Source organism: Pollicipes pollicipes, unplaced genomic scaffold (assembly GCF_011947565.3).
Source record: "Pollicipes pollicipes isolate AB1234 unplaced genomic scaffold, Ppol_2.1 Scaffold_7231;HRSCAF=8579_pilon_pilon_pilon, whole genome shotgun sequence".
Taxonomy (NCBI): domain Eukaryota; kingdom Metazoa; phylum Arthropoda; class Thecostraca; order Pollicipedomorpha; family Pollicipedidae; genus Pollicipes; species Pollicipes pollicipes.
This window is the reverse complement of record NW_023597034.1, coordinates 25,836,940-25,857,051: the sequence shown is the minus strand read 5'-3', so window position 1 is coordinate 25,857,051 and position 20,112 is coordinate 25,836,940. Positions and strand designations below refer to the sequence as shown.

Below are 20,112 nucleotides of genomic sequence, written 5' to 3'. Positions count from 1 at the left end.
TATCCAAGGTCACTCAAGTATCCATGACGCCATAACGTCATTCAAATCCTGCCAATTGGCCCTCAATCCATGTTGTGCACGGTACTATGACGTAATCAAACGATGACGTATTGAGGGGCGTATTTACCAAACAGAGAAAATGTGCTGTCTAGAACGGTCTTTTCAAAATAACAGCACACCGATCGTCATAAGTGAGCATATTTCAGCATATCTGATGCTTGCTTAATGATCTTCAAACGTGGAACATTCCGTTTAATTTACATAACATGTATGGGAAATAAATGTGATCGTTGCTGTGCCAGATATACATCTACGGCTCTTCCCCACTGGTGCACAATCTTGCCTATTCAGTCTTCTGTGCCATTCTGGTGATAAGACTATTTGCTTCCCAGTCTTCTGTGCCATTCTGGTGACAAGACTATTTGCTATGCCATTCATCCATTTCAACATTCACCCATTTTCCCTGGAGAGGTGAATTCCACGAGCGGGTAGGCATGTTGGGACCGCAAACGAATGAACGTTCCCAGGCGAACATTGGCCTCTAAGGGGCTCTCGAACTGGAGGCCCTTAGAGGGATACATCATATCAATTTGAACTCTATGAACATATGCGGGGTGACTGTGAGCGGCCATGCAGAGGAATCAAGGTTATATCAAAAGTGAACTAAACGCGAATAAATCTAAAATGTCTGGCAGTTAGCATTATTTAGCATTAGCAATGTCTGGCCCCCACCTTGCAAGAAGTGGGGGGGGGGGAGCAAGCCCCCCCCCCCCCCCCTGTTCCTACAACCATGCGCTACAGCGTCAGATAATAAGCCTGACAGCGAACTTTTTCTTGACCATGTCGACCAAACCGGAAGGCCAATCTCGCCTCTGGTCAAGCCTTGTGTTTGGATGACATAGCCCTTGGTGTCTATCTCCTTGACAAATCACCAACAGCGGCCAAGTTTACCTGGTCAATCTCATCTCAGCCGGACCATTCCGTGGGGTTCTGCTCATTCACGAAATCCAGCAGAACTCGAATCATCACTGTTCACAGTTCTGTCCACACACATTCTTGAACGTACGTTCCAACGGGTGCATATTTCGGTACACACCGCATGATGCATGCCGTGGCTGAAGTAGCCTCCACGTGGACTCGGCTTAAAGCAAGCAATCTGACCACCTCTTGGGCCGCTTTTGGTTGTAGTGCACATCAGAGATGTTCGTGAGAGATGATCGAGATCACATTGGGATAAACGTCCACGTCCTGCTATGTGAAACGTTCCATACAAACAGTTGGCGGCCATCTCGGATATTTAGGCATCGGATTCTTCAGCGCGTGGGCTGGCGCCCGTCGGAAGGGGGGGGGGGGGGGTCCTGGACTCTCGGGGTGCACTTCAGCTTCAGGGTGAGCTTCAAAGTTCATTGCCGGGAACATCATAACACCCAAAAGTTATCGGCTAATGTAGTTTTTTGAAGCATTAGAATCCTCTTCAGCGCTTAAACTGGCGCTCGTCACGGAGTCCTGCTCTCTGAACGACAGGCCTTCGGATGGGATTTAAGGTCAACTAGCTGGGATCTCCATATGACACAATTTAAGCATCATACCCTTCTTGAGCACAACAGCGTTCGTAAAAAGTTCTGACCTTTCAAGGTCATCCTTCGGGATGAATTTATTGTTCCATGACGGGGAAATCCATCCCAACCATACATCGCAGGTCAATTTCCGATCTTTAGACATCCGAACCTTCTGTAGCCCAAAACCTTCCCTTTGTTTTTAGCTTCAGGAGACCTTGAGGGATCGGGGACGTTTGACAAACGTTGGCTCGTATGCTGGGAAAGATTGCGATTACGATACGATTGGGATATAATATGTGATTGTGATGCGAGGCCGACTGTGATCGCTATTTGAGCTCGAGATCGGCCGGTAACTCGTGTTAAACCGGAGGATGTTACCTGCAGCAACGCGACATTAGGCTAGCTGAGATTGCGGCGCTGAAAATCGATGGTTTTGAGTGTAAATTATGCGGGTGTGTACGGCTAAATCGCAAAATCCCTCAATTTGTGTACCGAGACAGCCGAAAGCATTACTACTCCCACATACGTCATCGCGCACAGATACGAACAATCCATGTAAAATATCGAAGTTCACTCTACATGAAAACGCTGCGCGACGAGCCTCGAACTTAAGGCCATGTTAGCTATCTCTGGTTGTAGTCATGATGCGACGGACTGCCAAGAGGTGCCACGTACACTATTCCTTTATAGACATCATTAACCTGCGAAGACGCCGTTTGCCCGCCCGCGGTTGTCAGAAACAGCGGAGTACAACAAATGTACAAGACAGCTACATGGGATGATTAAACGCACGTTCTTGGCACGGTCACGGGCGACCTTGACATCGTGACATTGCAGCCGTGACCTCCGACCTTACAGCCGTGACTCTCAGCTTACGGCTTTACGCAGGGCAATAGAACAGCCATATACCACAAATGAACACTATATATACCAGTATGTCAGGCGCTTACTGATGGGTCTCTCGGGTCATTGTTATCTTCATGGGCAAATTACTGCCATGTATTGTGGGCGACTCGGCGCAACCCGCAGCTCGTCACAAGGCAACAGCTCTATTTCAAACAGGTCGTATCGCGCTCTTCTCGTGCCGCAAATAAGCGCCGAGAGAGGCGGTGAATAATGCACAGCTCCCATGGCGAACCCGGCGGCGGCGGCCGCGGCGCGAGCGTCAGAACCAAAAGCCGCGCGAGCACGCTGCATAATTCAGTGCCAGTGCCGGCCGCTCGGCAGCCGCTGCCACACGCCGGCGTCCGGCGGCGGCGCGGGCCGGCCACTGTCGCAGTCGTCCTGACTGCGCCCACTCGGACCGCGCACGCCACCCGTCTGCCGCACGGCTGGGTGCAATACCCACGAGGTCAACCAGTAACAATGGCGTATGTGTCCTCTGACAGAGCCCGTCCCCTCCCCCTCTCTCCTCGGCGATCTCAGCGATGCGGACCTTAGATACACTTATCTCAACGTGGCGAGGGTAACGCTTCGGCGTCCCCTGTCCGACCTCAGCGTCACACCCCGCCCCGTATGTGCGACCTCAGCGTCATATCCCGGCCCGTATGTGCGACCTCACCGTCATACTCCCGTCCCGTATGTGCGACCTCAGCGTCATACTTCCGTCCCGTATGTGCGACCTCAGCGTCATACTCCCGTCCCATACGTGCGACCTCACCGTCATACCCCGTCCCGTATGGCGACAGCGTCATGGCCCGTCCGCTGCGTGAGCTGGGTGTGCTCCCCGGATTGGGGCCGGCCGCCGTCCGTGCGTCAGAGGCCGCTGATTGGACGCCGTCGGCTGTCCGCCGGCCGACTACACTGGGGCTCCCCGGGGACTCCGGCCGTCACCGCGGCCGGGCCGGCCCGGACGACACCGGACCAGGGAGCTTACCCCGCCCGAACAGGCGAGGTCACACCCGCCGACCAGGGGAGGTCATGTCTGCCGACCAGGGGAGGTCATCCCGCCCGAACAAGGGAGGCCACACCTGCCAATCAGGGGAGGTCATCCTTCCCCACCAGCCGGACGAGACCCGAACAGTGGAGGTTACTTACACCTGCCGACCAGGGGGGGTCATCCCGCCCGAACAGGGGAGGTCACACCTGCTAACCAGGGGAGGTCATACTTCCCCACCAGCCCGGACGAGACCCGAACAGTGGAGGTTACTTACACCTGCCGACCAGGGGGAGGTCATCCTGCCCGAACAAGGGATGTCACACCTGCCAATCAGGGGAGGTCATCCTTCCCCACCAGCCCGGACAAGACCCGACCACGGGAGGTCATCCTTCCCGACTGGCCCGTGACAAGCCCAGAGCAGGGGAGGTCATCCCTTCCGAGCAGGGGAGGTCATCCCTTCCGACCAGGGGAGGTCACACCTCCCGACCTCCCTAATCACAACAACCAAATAGGCGGGATCCCAGTTCAGCTAGGCAAGTCAGAACACCGTGTCAATCATGCATAAATCTTAATCATCACTAGGGATCGGGGAATCGTTTTATGTTCCGCCCGCCAAGCGTGTGACATTTTCAGTGGATTTCCGTCAACAAGCGCACTAACTGACAAGCTGTCTTTATCCAAATACCTAAACCTGGACACACCCGCATGTGAACGGTTATCATTCCTTTATCAATGACCCGCACGAAGAACGTCACACCCGGAGCTGAACTGAGCCCTGGCGGCACGTGCGGCGCGCCTCCCGACACCGCCGGCCGGTGGCTGACGCGCCGCCGCCCCCGCCGCCGCCGCCACTGACCAGGCTTAGGAGTTGAAGCATAGATCTCGGGGCGCGCGGTACCACGGGCGGGTCGCCACGTACTCGGTGAGGAAGCCCGTGTGGTCGTGGTCGGGGTCGCGGCCACCCGCGCCAGGCCAAAGTCCGCATATTCTGCCGCGGGACACACACGCTCACATGCAAAAAGGGCGGCCACCTGCGGGGTGCCGGACGCGGTTAGCCGATTAGGCCGGCAGCAGTGTGGGGCGGCGTAAGGGGACGGAGCGAGCGGCGTCACGTGACGTGGAGTGTGAGAGCAGGGGGGAGGTCTTAGGCGGAGAGGGGGGGGGGAAGCGTGACGCTCCCGTCCATCCGGCCGACGAGAGCCGACCGCGGAACCCGCTCAGCGGCCGCCCTCCCGGGGTGGCAGGGGCGGGCGGCAGGGGCGGGTGGCAGGGGCGGGTGGCAGGGGCGGGTGGCAGGGGCGGGTGGCAGGGGCGGGCGGGCAGGCCCGGGCCACCACCTGGGCCGGCCCGAGCGTCATCACACGTCCAGACAGGCCCACTGCCAATCACCCGACTGACCACAACAGTACACGGCCAGCCCGCCCCGGCCAGACACAACATCCGCCGTGACGTCAGCACGACACCGCGGCCGATTTCGGCTCCGCACGGCATTGTGACCGGCCGCGGCAGCGTGCAGGCGCCGCTGACGTACGCCACGGCTCGGCAATCATGGCTGTCGGGGGCTCGTCCGTCACAGGAGCGATGCTTGCGCTGGGCTGCATGGGCACATTTCTGTCTGTCGCTCGTGCAACGCTCGGCTGCTGGTGTGCCGCCGCACCAGCCCCACATGCCGCTAGTGGCTCGCAGTGCGGCACCGGCGGGCGCGTCACGTCACGCCGCGCGTGCGCTCCGCCCCCGCACAGCCGCCTGCGTGACCCAGACGGGCGCCGTCACCGATCTGGCCCGGCGCCGCTTCTCACTGGACGCGGGGACGCCGGCTCGACACCGGCCGTCACCCAGCGGGCCCGGCGCCACTTCTCACCGGGTGCGGTGACGCCGGCGCGACACTCGGCCCGTCACCGAGCGGTCCCGGCGCCACTTCTCACAGGGTGCAATGGCGCCGGCGCGACAAACCGGCCGTCACCGAGCGGGGCCCGGCGCCGCTTCTCATCGGGTGCGGTGACGCTGGCGCGACATCCTTGCATTTGTGAGCAGTTAACATACGCGCAGGCGTTGACGATGGTGGTAAGGATGATTTGGGCCTATGAGTATGTCAACCATGCGGTTATATAGTGACTGGTGACCGACACAATCGACTGCATGATTTAATCGGGGTTGTCTACTCGCCAAACAACGCATGATGAAATGCATACAGTAGAACGTTCACAACTGCGTCAAATAAGGCGCCAGTGGATGGAACAGCGCGGCAGTACAAGCGGACGCTCTGGGCAGAGAATGTGACGCGGGGGAATTGCAGGCGGTGGGACGGGTGGAGGAGGCGGCAGGATGGTGGTGGTGTGGGGGGGGGGGGGGGGAGGGGGCAGGAAGAGAGCGGCGACGGCAGTTGACGCGCGGTGTCGCCGCCGCGCCGGCGGCGGCAGTCCGGCGCGTTCGGCGCGGTCGGCGCCGGGCCGGCCGCAAAGGGTCACCAGGAAGGCAGCGGCTGCGCGGCCCATTAGAGAGCGCCGTCAGGTCGCGTCTGAGCGGCGGCCGCGCGTTGACGCGGCCATCGAATTCGCCGCCGAGACGGCGTGAGTCGGAAGCCCGACTGACTCGGCACCGCAGGGAGACGAGTCGGCGCCAAGTGCAGCACGCATGGACGCATTAGGGCCGGCCGCCGAGACGGCGTGCGTCGGAAGCCCGACTGACTGCGGCAACCCCAGGAGACGAGTCGACGCCAAGTGCAGCACGCAGGAACGCATCAGGGCCGGCGCGTGGCGCCGCGATCCGGTGCGGGGGTCCGTCATCGGGCTCTGTGGCTTGCGAGTCAGCAGAGGGCACAGCAACGGGGCGACAGGGGGCCATAACGTGAGCAAAACTAACGGGCGGCGCCTCTACGCATTCCGGTGGCTTTAGTCCCGCGCCACCGTCGCAACGACATGGATATGTAAAACGTCTCAAGGGAAATAAATAGTAGGGTGAGATATATGATGGGATGTAAGGCCAAAGTGTTAGGTAGGACTGGATGAGCCAGGGCAGGCTAACTGGAGCTCGTAAGACACATGCGCCAGGTCCAGATGGTTGGTGGAAATGGGGCAACGACGGAACGGGGCAGGGTTGGGGCCAATCGCGTGCACGACGAATGCGAGGAATTGGATAAGTTTCGTTTGTGGGTATTTTCGAACACGTATTTTCGACTTCGTTCTCGTCGTCTCATCAAATTCGTTTCGTGTCCTTCGTTTTGTTGTTGTCGTTTTGCGAGCTACATCTTGTTTTGTGCAGCTTCGCCTTCTGAACTCCCTTGTTGTGAATTAGTTTTCTCAACTGATATTACGAGGAAAAGACCGACCTTTAGCAAAACTATTGTATCATTATTTATATCATATTTGTATTTGTATATCATAATTACTATTGATACCTATGCTCAATATATTATCATTGTTATTGTTTATACAAAGACGATATTTAATTTGCATAAACATAAAACCATCAATTATTGTTGCTTATTCATATATACATGTTATACTTTACCTAAACGATATGAAATCACCCTACACAACTTGGGAAGGTCTCGGCTTCTTGGGGGGGGCCGACGAAAGCCTGAAAGTTACATTTCTTATCAACAGTCGACATCCACTGCAGTCTACTTCTTTGGAACAAGACCATTCGCTTTCATCATCCTCACACAATCACAAAAACGAGTCACTGCAACCAAACATCCGCGCAGGTCATCTGAATTTAGGGCTGGCCCAGAAGATGGCGCGATAGCTGCCTTGACGACGGCTATGGCGGCTGTGCGCATCGAGTCACGTGCACCAATCAGAATTGCCGTTATCTCTCCCGGCAAACAGTGTTGGCCACGTGCCGCGTGCCCATACACCGGGGCGTCGGAGATGGGGAACGCGGTTCGACCTTCGCTCTGCACAGCTTTTGAGAACTCGCAGGCTAACATTTCGAATGCAGTCGGGTGGAACAGGCTGCAATTTGTTACGAATTCGAACGATTCAGGAGAACCAAGCCGAATCAATCGGCATATAGGAAAATGTCTTAAAATGTTGACATAGCACATAACAAGGCATTGCACTTCCTAACGATGAGGATGACGATGACAGAGCTGTCATTGATTTCTCAGCATGAAGCTGCCAACAGTACATGCAGACGGCATTCACTTCTACACAGCGCGACGGCCGAGTTGTGGGGTACCGGAAGATGCTAACAGCACGTGCAGACGGCATTCACTTCTACACAGCGCGACGGCCGAGTTGTGGGGTACCAGAAGCTGCCAACAGTACATGCAAACGCCAATCATTTCTACACAGCGCGACGGCCGAGCTGTGGCGCACCAGCCAAGTCGAGCATGCATCACTTCCAGTAAGGCTGCGTCGGCCTCCGACCTGGCTCACAATCACCATCGAATTGTCAGTTCCGATTATCCACAAACGACACACTTAAATCCCGATCGGAGCTCCGGTGACGCAAACAATACCCATCCTCGTGCGCGTGCATCATCCCTGCCCTGCTTACGCCCGCCCACGACCAGCCAAGCAATGCTCCGCTCCGCACACCCTGGACAGTCTTTGCGGCCCCAACAATGAGGCCGTCCGAACAGCATGTTTGCCGGGCGCGGCCTGATGCCCCCGGCGGCGAGGCGGGCTCAGCAGCCCCGCACTCTGGCGATTGGTGCCGGGACAACAGGCCCACCGCACAATATGACCGAGCCGTGGCCGCCGGCGGCATGCTTTTGCTTTAATGCCGGCCGTCTCGGAGTCGAGTGGGTATTACGTGCGCTACTCCATAGGCGCCTCAACGCACACGGAGTAGCGTAAGAGCCGGGGAAAACCGACAGCCGGCCGACGTCGCCCCGGCAGCAGCGGGTCCGGCGACCCGGGTCAGCTGGCTCGTCCGACACACGCACAGGAGGTGTCGCCATGCGCCATCCATGTCCCACTCAACACGGATGCACGAGCACGCTTTCAGAGCGAAGGCACGCAGGGACAAACACATCGCGTGGCGCAGCGCTGTTGTTTTGGCTGACGCCATTCACCGTGGCCTTTCGTTTCAATAAGTTGGCAGTGAGCACGTCTGTTACGTCTGAAGCTGTTGATCGTTCAATAATCTAAATTCGGCGTTATTTGTTTTTCCATTTGAACGTCTTGTGAAAAAAATGGCTGAATATTGAACTGAGCATTTCTGACCGACTTTGCCCCGTAAACGTTGCGAAACACTTGGCTGATGTGAAGAGAGCAGGGACTGCTTGCTCATCACACGGTGCGGCTTCTCAAATAACGACACCATTTGATGCTGACACCGGCACATCTCAAATAAGACAAGGCCTCAAAGACACAAGAAAGCTGGAACTCATTAACAACAATCGTGCCACAAGAGCCCTGCAGCAACACAAAAAACCCATATATCTTGCTTCATAACCACAAGGCGGCGCACGAGACGAGCTTTCCAACTAAGCAAACCCATACATCACAAAGCGTGCAGACGGCGACGCCGAAGGCACCGCCAGCTCCGTTCTCTCATGCAGCTGCCGCGGAGATCATATCCATTCATCACGGCGTGTTAACAAAATCCAATCTGGCAGTCAGGAAAGGATTTCCACCGGCGCCAGTGCATACCTTCGTGGCTGACTGAAAATTCATCAACCGCGTACAGAAAGGGTTATTTAAATGCGTGCACTACGTGGCCATTTCCTGCCAGACGCGGCCCGCCATTGCCGACAGAGTACGAGCGGAGGCTCGGGCGCGCGCCTCGGCGGAGCCTCACACTCCAGCGCAGCCACCGGCAGGCAACCACCACCGCAAGACCACGCGATCAGGGGGCAACCCACTGGACGCGTCTCACGCTTCGACGCAGCAACGGCTGGCAACCACCACCGCAAGACCACGCGATCATAGGGCAATCCACTGGGACGCGTCCCCTATTAGGCTGACATCTGAACTCTTTGAAAATGGGGCTCGATAGACATCCGGCTAATCTGAAAAGCGTGGGCACGCGAGCCATAATGACGAGCAGGACAGCCGCAGCAGCCTCCATAGCCGCGGTCACCTGACTGGGTGCGCCTGTGTTCGGTCCCTAGGGCGTTCCACACTTCGCTACCGTGATGAGACCAAGGTGCGGCTTTCCTGATTCATGGGAAGAGCCGGCATAACCTTCTGAGCCATTTGGCCACTGGACGGCCAACACTGTCACGAGGCTTCCCAGCCCTAACTCCTAATGAGCCCGTCAAACTGCCGATCGGGGCGAGGTTCGGTTCTCATACCGGTGCCAACATTACGAGCTGTTCGCGCCACCGAATCACCACTACGGCCCAATTCCACCTTCAAAACTGATAGCTGGGCGTCAACCGCGTCCCTGCCCTCACGGCGTTGCTGCGTCTGTTCTCTTCCATTCAACAGGCGAGCCACGCATCCACGAGGCGGCAGACAGCAAGGCGTTCCCCGCGGATCTGAGGTGGGCCGGGCCAGGCCGGGCTGGGAGCGGGCCGCGGTGCCGGACGCTCCCCGGCGGAGGCGATCAGCGCCTCCGCCGGGGGCGCCGCCCGGCGCCACGAGGGGGGGGGGGGAGGCACTACCTCCTGTTGCGCTGATTGCGCTGCGACAAATCCGACCTAAGCTCCAAGCGCCGATCGCCGGGTCACAATTACGGTTGCCGGCCAGCCCTCCGTCGCTGTGACCGGGCGAGGTCCCGCCAGACCAGACCGATCCTCTGCCGCTCAGACCGGGCGAGGTCCCGCGGCCACGCCAGCCCTCCGCCTCTGTAACCGGGCGAGGTCCCGCCAGAGCAGGCCAGCCCTCCGCCACTGTGACCAGGCGAGAGGTCTCAAGGCCAGACCAGCCCTCCGTCGCTGTGAACGGGCGAGGTCCCGCGACCACGCCAGCTCTCCGCCTCCGTAACCGGGCGGGGTCCCGCCAGACCAGCCCTCCGCCGCTGTGATCGGGCGAGGTCCCCGGGCCAGGCCGGCCCTCCGCCGCTGTGAACGGGCGAGATCCCGCGGCCAAGCCGGCCCCCCGCTGCTGTGACCCAAGGCCAGGCCGACCCTCCGCCGCGTCCTGACCCAGCGCAGGCTGCTATGTTTACGACCGGCTCAGCTCCCGTCTCCGTCCGCCAGCGAACGTCAACAGAGGCGGGCAAATGCGTCCTCACGCGCGCCATCGGGAGAGCGGCTGGCGGCGCGCCACTCGGCTCGGCTCCGGAGCCGGCGCGCGGCCACTTTGCATCGGCGGCGGCGTCGGCTGCCGGCCAGAGCGGCGCATCTGCTGGCGACAGCCGGCGGCTGCCCGCCAGAGTCGACTATCGGCCGTGTGCTATTGATCGGCGGCCGGCCGGCGGTAATGTGACAAGCGGCGCCGTCGGTCCTCACCTGCGCGCCGATGGTCGGCCTGGGCCGGCTCTGACCGGTCACCACCACGCCGGCCCCGGACACCGAGGCGGCGCGCCGACGGTCGGCCTGGGCCGGCTCTGACCGGTCACCACCCCGCCGGCCCGGACACCGAGGCGGCGCGCCGACGGTCGGCCTGGGCCGGCTCTGACCGGTCACCACCCCGCCGGCCCCGGACACCGAGGCGGCGCGCCGACGGTCGGCCTGGGCCGGCTCTGACCGGTCACCACCACGCCGGCCCCGGACACCGAGGCGGCGCGCCGACGGTCGGCCTGGGCCGGCTCTGACCGGTCACCACCCCACCGGCCCGGACACCGAGGCGGCGCGCCGACGGTCGGCCTGGGCCGGCTCTGACCGGTCACCACCTCGCCGGCCCGGACACCGAGGCGGCGCGCCGACAGTCGGCCTGGGCCGGCTCTGACCGGTCATCACCCCGCCGGCCCCGGACACCGAGGCGGCGCGCCGACGGTCGGCCTGGGCCGGCTCTGACCGGTCATCACCCCGCCGGCCCCGGACACCGAGGCGGCTCGCAGCCGGCACATGGCCCACATATGGGAGCGTCATGGCGGACCACAGGTCGGACAGGGCAGACTACAGAAGGGCCAGGGCTGATCACAGGCGGCGGGGCGGATCACAGCCGGGACACGGGGAGGGGGGGGGGGAGGTGAACGGCGACGCGGACTAGGCCCAAGGTGGGAACCCCCGCGGCCGGAACGGGGGGGGGGGGGAGGGAGTCGAGCATCGCGATCCACTGAAACAGGGGGGGGGGGGGATACTGACCATCACCCTGAACGGAGATCCGCAGAAGAGCGGCGTAGAAGCCCAACGCAAATAACCGCAGACTCGAGAAATCCATTTCAAACACCAAGCGTGAAAAGCCGGGGGACAGATACTGGATAAATTTAAATGTATGTCCTTTGTCTCCGGTGATTTATCTGAATCTGGAAGACGACTCCTCGCAGGAGCTTTAGACTTGACAAGGAATCTAAATTTGACATCCAAGTGGCACGCTAAGTGATGCTTCAGCGCGATGTCCATTCTGATGCTCCTACAGAATTCTCCATTCTGCCCACTGAACGTCTTCAAATTCGACGTCTTTCGCGTTCATCAAAGAACAAGTTCGAAAAGCCAGGCCCATGACAGCTAGCAGTGCAAGTCACCTTTGGACCGCACACTTGCCCCGCAGCTCGCGTCAATACAGTACAAACATACCTGCGATACAGCGAAACACAAGACGTACCTTTCACCTAGTCGTGAATCAAACTTCGGGATGAATTCAGTCTGAACGTTCTGCGTCGCAAATATGCTTTCAACGGCATCATTCCGTGATTGAACTTTTGCTTGAGAGAGATTCCGTCACTCGAGAATGAAAACAACTCAACGGAACGAACCTCGCCAACATTTCACGTCATATCAAATTCAATTTCGATAGCAATCCACTTCCTCGGTCCTGACGGGCCAAACGATCCTCCAAATCCTCGCCAGTGCAGCTGAGCCTCTTGCTGAGCCAGGCGTCATAACCGGCGCGGCGCACAAGCTTAGCCACCAGCAGGCTTTCGCCACGTCCGAGCCCAATAGCAAACATAACTCATGTGTCCTGCCTTGTCCCTGCTCATCTCCCTCCTCCATCGGATGCCGTCTTCAGTATTCACGGTAGCTGATGACTCGATACGACTTACGGCGCATTCTCCCGGCTGGCCAAGCCACACACAGCCGGGGTGAAGGAGTTCCGAATCAATGCGAGGTGCGCGGCCCGAGACACCGGTCCCGAATGCCGAGAGATCCGGCGCAGCAGACCACCGGCTCGGCGCCGGGCGGACGGCGCGCCCGGCACGGCCGGGGCCGGCCGGGGCGCCGGGCGGCGGGGGAGGGGACGGCGACACTGCCGGCGGCCAGGGGGGGCGCGGCGCGGCACGGCAGGACCGGCGCCAGGCGCGCCCGGCGGCGGCCAAACACGGCCATCGATTCGGTCGGCACGGACGATCGGCAGCCGCTGCCGCTGCCGCTGCTGCTGCCGCTGCCGCCGTCGCCGCGGCACCGGCTGTTCGCTACCGGCTGTCCGCTGTCCGGCCTCACGCCGCCATGCAGCCTGTCTCGCCGGCCGTGGCCGTCCGACGGCCGTCGCCGCGGCCCGGGGCGACACGGCGGCGTTCGTTAGCCACTACCGAGCCGCGACCGTCTCGTGTTGCAGCGGAGGCGCCGGACCCGCGGCTGGGCGGCGGCTGACGCTGCGCTGCCGGCCGGGGACTGTACCTGGGCGGCGGCTGACGCTGCACTGCCGGCCGGGGACTGTACCTGGGCGGCGGCTGACGCTGCACTGCCGGCCGGGGACTGTAGCTGGGCGGCGGCTGCCGTCGCCGGCCGGGCCCGTGGCTGGGGCTGCCAGCCCGGACGACATGCAGATGGCGCGGCGAGGTCACTCAGCAGTGCCGACACGTGCGCCGCCGCGCGTGACGACCGGGGGCCCGCGTCAGCCGCCACCGGCCGGCACAAGTCAGCCGCCACCGGCCAGCACTCAGCCGCCACTGACCGGCACTCAGCCGCCACCGGCCGGCACTCAGACGCCACCGGTCGGCACAAGTCAGCCGCCGCCGGCCGACACACGTCAGCCGCCACCAGCCGACACACGTCAGCCGCCACCGGCCGACACACGTCACCCGCCACCGGCCGGCACACGTCAGCCGCCACCGGCCGACACACATCAGCCGCCACCGGCCGACACACGTCAGCCGCCACCGGCCGACACACGTCAGCCGCCACCAGCCGACACACGTCAGCCGCCACCGGCCGACACACGTCAGCCGCCACCGGCCGACACACGTCAGCCGCCACCGGCCGGCACACGTCAGCCGCCACCGGCCGGCACACGTCAGCCGCCACCGGCCGGCACACGTCAGCCGCCACCGGCGGACACACGTCAGCCGCCACCAGCCGGCACACATCAGCCGCCACCGGCCGGTACTCAGCCGCCACCGGCCGGCACAAGTCAGCCGCCACCGGCCGACACATGTCAGCCGAGCACGCCGCCAGTTCCCTTCACAGAAGCCGGCTTCTAGTGCGTGAATAACGAACGGTCTGGGAGTTATTCTACAATTTCCTCAAGTATACTCAAGGATGTAACAAAGCCACGGTCATGACTAGAATTACGTCCAGAAATCAAGCACGGACCAGGATAAAGACCTGCAATAATGCCAATGCATCCAACAAAAAACATGTAGGTACGCTCAGAAATCTAGCACAAACCATGAACCTGTGCGTTTAGCCAAGACTCGGAAAGAACTAGAGCCTAGTCTACAGCTCATGTCAAGAGTCTGTATTTCAACCATGCCACACTCGGTAATACGGCAACTGTCATCTAGTGAAATAGAAAATCACGAAGCTCTCATGGAAATATGGTAGCGGCTTACATGCAGTACGCATTCACCGAATTAGAACACCACAGAAACAAACAAAACAAATTTACACCGCTAAACCGAGCGATATAGGTTTAAGTTGCAGTCTTGGATTCGACAGCAGCCACCCAGTCAAAAAAGTACACGAGGAAGGCTGCACAGCACGTGCTGAGTTAAATGGTTTCAGCTTCTGATCTGAGCAAAAGCTGGCGTGAGAGCTCATGGAGACTGAGATGCAGGGTCTGGCTTTTGCCTAAAAGCTGGGATGAACCAGAATTCTGCTCGTTTTATTGCGAAAGAAGCAACGGTACAACGGGATCCTGGTTTTGCATATTTACCGATATCACAAAGGAACACAAGATCTAGGGCGCGCGCTCGTCAAATATCCGATGGAAAATAGCATCCCGGATTCCTTTTGTGCGAAAAACAATCACGACACGGGATTCAAGCATCCGGGATCCACGAGAGAAGCAGTCAGGCCGGTGCCTGGGGACTGGGACAGGTACACCATGTCTCCCCGGCGGAGGCCGGTATGATGAGGAGAGAAGTGAGGCAGCGCTCTCCCTCGGACCCACCCGGCAGCGGTGGGCCGGAACGGCGGCAGTGTGATGGGGAGAGGGAGTGAGGCAGCGCTCTCCCTCGGACCCACCCGGCAGCGGGTGGGCCGGAAACGGCGGCAGTGTGACGGGGAGAGAGAGGGAGGCGGCGCCCTCCCCGGCGGCGGGTGGGGCACAGACATTGTGGTCAGTGTGACGGGGAGAGGGAGGGAGGCGACGCCCTCCCCGGCGGCGGGTGGGGCGCAGACATGGTGGTCAGTGTGACGGGGGGAGGGAGAGAGGGGGTACCCTCTCAGGCGGCGGGTGGGGCACAGACATCGTGGTCAGTGTGATGGGGAGAGGGAGGGAGGAGGTACCCTTTCAGGCGGCGGGTGGGACACAGACATCGTGGTCAGTGTGACGGGGAGAGGGAGGGTGGCGACACCCTCCCCGGCGGTTGATGGGGCACAGACATAGTGACCAGTGTGATGGGGAGAGGGAGGGAGGCGGCGTCCTCCCCTGCAGCGGGTGAGGCGCAGACAAAGTGACCAGTGTGATGGGGAGATGGAGGTAGGCGACACTCTCCCCGGCCGTTGATGGGGCACAGACATGGTGGCCAGTACGACGGGGAGAGGGAGGGAGGCGGCGCCCTCCCTGGCGGCGGGTGAGGGGCAGACATAGTGACCAGTGTGACGGGGAGAGGGAGGGAGGCGGCGCCCTCCCCGGCGGCGGGTGAGGGGCAGACATAGTGACCAGTGTGACGGGGAGAGGGAGGGAGGCGGCGCCCTCCCCGGCGGCGGGTGAGGGGCAGACATAGTGACCAGTGTGACGGGGAGAGGGAGGGAGGCGGCGCCCTCCCTGGCGGCGGGTGAGGGGCAGACATAGTGACCAGTGTGACGGGGAGAGGGAGGGAGGCGGCGTCCTCCCCTGCAGCGGGTGAGGCGGGCCGACATACCAGCATCCCCGCAGGGTCGGGGTCATGTGGCTCAGCGCCGCGGCACGGCCGTCAACAGCCTGTCAGCCCGCGGCCGTTGTCACAGCACAAGCCCAGTCAGGTCCGCCAGCCCGTCATGTACAACCTGCTCATGTGCGCGGACATGACGCGAATACAGCGAGCGCGGCGCCTGGCGGAGAGCCATGCAGGCACCAGATGCGGGCCAGCTCGGCTCACGGTCGGCCGGGCGTAAGCCGGGCTAATGCCCCGAGCTCAGCTGCGGCTCACGGACACCCATTCGCTCCCCGCCACGCCGCCGCCGCTTGACAGCGGCCTCCGGGAAGCGTCGACTGGCCGGCGCGGCCGCGCTGACCGGGCGTGACCCGCCCTACAACAGGGCCGCCAGCGCCGGCCGCCGGCTGACAGTTCCCGGGAGCCGGGCCGACCGCCGAGCGACAGCCGACGGCCGGCCGCCGAGAACGCAGCGGTCGCGCCGGCGGCCTGACAGAGCGCCGCCGCGGCCTGACAGAGCGCCGCCGCGGCCTGACAGGGCGCCGCCGCGGCCTGACAGAGCGCCGCCGTGGCCTGACGGGGCGCCGCCGCGGCCTGACAGAGCGCCGCCACGGCCTGACGGGGCGCCGCCGCGGCCTGACGGGGCGCCGCCACGGCCGTCCGTCCCGACCGTGCGCCGGCCACCAGTCCCGCGCACGCGGGCACACCGGTCCGCCGGCCCGGACCGACCCGGCGTCGCGTACCTTCAGGTCGCAGGTGGTGTTCAGCAGCAGGTTGCTCGGCTTCAGGTCCCGGTGTAGCACGTTCGCGGAGTGGATGTACTTGAGCCCCCGCAGAATTTGGTACAGGAAGTAGCAGATGTGGTCGTTACTCAGCTTCTGGAAGGGCGTAGACGCTTGTGGGCACACGCCGACCGATTCGCCCCAGCCTCCATGAGTTGCTGCGGCACCTGCCAGCCTAACGTCCTCACCACAACGCACAATCCTGCCCAACAGGAGATATGCCATTTGTAGCGCATTGCGAGCCAAAGGATGGTCGCTAACAACTTATTTGCTGCTTTACAACGCGATTTTACTACAGGCGCAGCGCAAACATATAGTTAACGAGCACCCGGGCCATTCCAGCATCAAAAGCCCGCTATTCGCGCAAACCTTCACAACAATCGTCAAAAGCGAGTCAGGCCCAAGGCGCCGGGCCAACCGGTACGGAAACTCATTGCTCTGAGTCGGATGAGCGCCACTGGAAGCAAAGACATCGGCAATCAAACAACGCCAGCGCCAAATCAAGCCGGCCGTCAACAGAGGGCGCCGCCGACAGACGAGAACAGAATTACACGACGGGCTGGCAGTACGGCGGAGAGCGGAGCCGCCGACCGCCAGGGACAGACGGCCCGGTCGACCGCCGCCCGTACCGACAGACAGCCCGGTCGGCCGCCAGGGTCGACCGCCGCCCGTACCGACAGACGGCCCGGCCAGCCGCCAAGAGCAGATAGCCCGGTCGTCCGCCGCCAGCACTGACAGACGGCCCGGCCGGCCGAGGCAGCATCGACAGACGGCCCGGCCGGCCGCCAGGGGCAGACGGCCCGGTCGACCGCCGCCCGTACCGACAGACGGCCCGGCCAGCCGCCAAGAGCAGACAGCCCGGTCGTCCGCCGCCAGCACCGACAGACGGCCCGGCCGGCCGGCAGCACCGACAGACGGCCCGGCCGGCCGCCAGGGGCAGACGGCCCGGTCGACCGCCGCCCGTACCGACAGACGGCCCGGCCAGCCGCCAAGAGCAGACAGCCCGGTCGTCCGCCGCCGCAGCACTGACAGACGGCCCGACCGGCCGAGGCAGCACCGACAGACGGCCCGGCCGGCCGCCAGGGGCAGACGGCCCGGTCGACCGCCGCCCGTACCGACAGACGGCCCGGCCAGCCGCCAAGAGCAGACAGCCCGGTCGTCCGCCGCCAGCACCGACAGACGGCCCGACCGGCCGAGGCAGCACCGACAGACGGCCCGGCCGGCCGCCAGGGGCAGACGGCCCGGTCGACCGCCGTCCGTACCGACAGACCAGCCGCCAAGAGCAGACAGCCCGGTCGTCCGCCGCCAGCACCGACAGACGGCCCGGCCGGCCGAGGCAGCACCGACAGACGGCCCGGCCGGCCGAGGTGCTCACCGACAGACGGCCTGGCCGGCCGAGGCAGCACCGACAGACGGCCCGGCCGGCCGAGGCAGCACCGACAGTTGGCCCAGCCGCCGCCAGCACCGACAGCCCAGCCCAGCCCCCGTCATCCCACCTGTGTCTTCAGCAGCTTGTAGAGGTCCGTCTCCATGAGGCACTGCACGATGTACACATCCTTCATGTTCTCGATCGTCGGCGTGCGGATAATGTCGCGGATGTCGATCACCTGAGGGTGACACGGGCGTCACGAATCCGTCACGCGTCACGCACGGACGTCACGCGCCGCATCACACACGAGTGAACACCACACGTCGTTGGCGCCAGTCACGACACAGATGCACATGACACGCCGTCACGCAAGCGTTCATATATGCCGGCACACATCTGACACCGGTGACAATCAGTCATCGAAATACACGTGAGCCAGGTGTCGCAGACATACGCACAAGTCCCTTCGATGAGACTCTCCCGTATTTGTTTCCTCTCAGAGTGAATCTGCCTACCACACCTCCACACCGACTCCGTTCAGAACTTCCCCAAAGTCAATGCCCTGTTTGAAGAGGTGTATGTATGTGTGTATACTTGCATACATTTATGTTTGTTTGCATGCATACACACATGCCTACATATTTGAATGTATGCACGTATGTATTGTTCTCTTCAGGGTCCATCGTCTCACTTGCATACACTGCGTCATTTGCACGTCAAAAACGCCCACTTAAAGCACAAACATTCACACCATGGAATCACACGAAGGCGAATTCCCAACCTTATTAACAAACGCTCTGGATTTCCCTCCGCTCCACCGCCGCGTCACCACCCCTTACACCACGTGACTTGGTCATTCGTGGTATTTCTGGTAGCCGCGGCCCGGCCGGGACGACATCCTGGATGCCTGGAACCGGCATCGGGGGTGTGGAGCGCCGAGCCGTCCGCGGCCCAAACTCCGCCTCAGCCGACCCCACGCGCGCGCTTCAAACAGCGATTCCAGGCAATGCGGACCGAACTTCAAGCATCGCGCTATGGATCCATCGCTGATTTCGCAATGCGACCATTTTGCGGAGAGCCGTTCGAGGTCTCCGGTGGCTGGAGAGGTCCGGTTTGCGTACAGTAGTCATTTCCCCAGCGGCGGAACCAATTACCTTTCGCACCTGTTTTTGTTGAGTCAGTGCGCTGGAAGTCATTGCGTCGAGAACCATTGCGCCGTCACGAGAAAAACCAGGAGGTGAATCACTATTTTTAGAATTCGGCCAGGAAACCTCGCCTTGTGATGTTTTGTGCGGCGCGCTCGCATCTCTGCACCAGCCCGTCTGCTTCTCCCCACCCAAACAATGGCCAGTGTCGTTAGTTCCAATTCTTGGCGCATGCCACTGGTGCAGCCGCACCGCGTTCCGTTTTACTGTCGGGATCGAGAGAAAGCAGCGTGAGTGTCAGCCAGCGCGACGCCGGTTCCGGTGGCCTTCGCTTGCAAGCAGCTGTTGTGACTGCACGGACGAGACGACACCGTTCATTCGGTCTCTGTTGGAGGCTGCATCCCAGCGGGATCATCCGGCTTTGTGCTGTGAATAATTTGACTGCCATCTGCACCGCTGGTGAGTTTATCAAAGCCAGCCCAAGTCAAAGTCAGAGTTAAGGTGTGAATCTTGGAATCGTGGTGATCTCGTACTTGGATGCTACGCTGCAGCGTACGCTGGCAGTTCTCCCGGACACCTCACTTTAACAAAATACATGTTTCCTAACGTCGAATTCCGGGCATGGCAAGTGACGAACGAAGCCATACGCGTAGAAACAGGGGAGGACCAAGACACCGCGGCCCTTTCACATTTTGTGAAAGTTTTGCCCTAGGCATGCGGTGATGCAAAGAGAAAGCCGACTTAAGAAGTGAGTCCCTCACACTTTTTGGGCGTTCCTACGTTTCTGTCGGGAGCTCTTCAGCTATTACCATTACGGTTAATTTACATCAGTTCGATCTTCCCTAGTTTCTCCATGGTACTTATTCTGCCTCCTTTACGAAACAGAACGCGCTGTTGAATCAGGATGTTTTCCAACAACCTCAGTACACGGCAAAGTACAACCCGCAATACCATTTACTTGAACTGCCAAGCATGCGTGCTGGGATTGCCGTACAGCACCTACACCTGGGAAACCGCTCGACGACTGAAGTCATACGCCGACTCATTCAAGAGGGCGCCGAAGTTCATGCAGCTCGCCGATGAGCCGGCACAATGGCCGGGCTCGGCTCCCTGCTATTCTATCGGCATGTGCTCGCTA

The 20,112-nt window shown here is 61.2% G+C and overlaps 1 pseudogene; it reads right to left on the bottom strand.

Annotated features, from left to right (window-relative positions):
• Positions 1-20,112, bottom strand: part of LOC119109894 (mitogen-activated protein kinase ERK-A-like) — a 56,135-nt pseudogene that overhangs the window by 3,745 nt on the left and 32,278 nt on the right.